The following is a 992-nucleotide window of genomic DNA, read 5'->3' as shown; positions in this document are numbered from 1 at the left end:
CTTTCCTCCTGTCCATGTTTAGCCTTCATTCAGGTTTCAGTTATTCCTCTCAGTTACCTTGCCCTTGGTCACTCCCTACCAGTCCTCCCATCCCCTCCCTGCCACTGGTTTTGAACCACTCATTGTTCCTTGGTCCCTGGGTTGGCCAACAACTCCTCCCTTCCCCTACCTCCCACATTGTCATGTCCCTCCGGGACTGTTGGTCCTGTTATTTTCTTCTCATATTGTTGGTCCAGCCTGTCTTATCTGGGTGGACCTCCAGATATTGTAATACGTGCATAAAATTGTGGGTGGCTTTGACAGCACCAAACAAAGTGGCACATAAGAACATGGCGATGATGGCATGTTTATTAGATCCTCCTTCTGTGTGCTTTCTGAAGCAAACGCCCTGCATGTTTCCCAACACCTCATAGGCCACCCACTTGAGTGACTCATTGGCAGACATGGTGACAAAGAACCCTCACTTGAGGAGCTGGAGAGGGGGTTTGGGGCTCGGTGACTCAGGCTGCTGTGAGAGGAAGGAGCCATGTGGGGTTACAATGGTCTACGTCTAAACAACTCTGAAAGCAATGTTTCTATCTCTCTAACTCTTCTCCAAAGAATTCTGCTCTCTGATTTTCACCATGTCAAAACAGCATTGTTCACTCCTAAAGACATTCAAATATCAAAGTGTGCACCTTTTACATGGGCAGGTTTGAAGAACAAAGTGAAGCCTGATGGGCCCAGATCAGGGATGTAGGTTGGGTAAGACAAGGTTTCCCAGCACGGTCCTTGGAAGACAACCCTGCTACCCATGAAGAATAAAGAGGTTCACTGTCATGGGGGGAAAAAATGACTTCACCCAAATTTTTTGGACTTATTCTCACCAAGACAAATTTTGATTTTTAAAAATAAATTCCTTTGACAATCCTGTGTCATATAAGAACACTTATTAAGATGATCCTTTAGGAATTCCAAAAATCAGTTGTCATTTTCTGAGGTGACCTCTCTGT

General features: G+C 45.3%; 1 pseudogene; it reads right to left on the bottom strand.

The window, feature by feature from the left end:
• LOC101650406 overlaps positions 1 to 445 on the bottom strand; it is a 10,108-nt pseudogene extending 9,663 nt beyond the window's left edge.
• Between the last annotated feature and the right edge of the window lie 547 nt (positions 446 to 992).

Source organism: Echinops telfairi, unplaced genomic scaffold (genome assembly GCF_000313985.2).
Source record: "Echinops telfairi isolate 266 unplaced genomic scaffold, ASM31398v2 ScPeMD7_443;HRSCAF=831, whole genome shotgun sequence".
NCBI lineage: Eukaryota > Metazoa > Chordata > Mammalia > Afrosoricida > Tenrecidae > Echinops > Echinops telfairi.
This window is presented reverse-complemented; position numbering and strand designations above follow the sequence as displayed.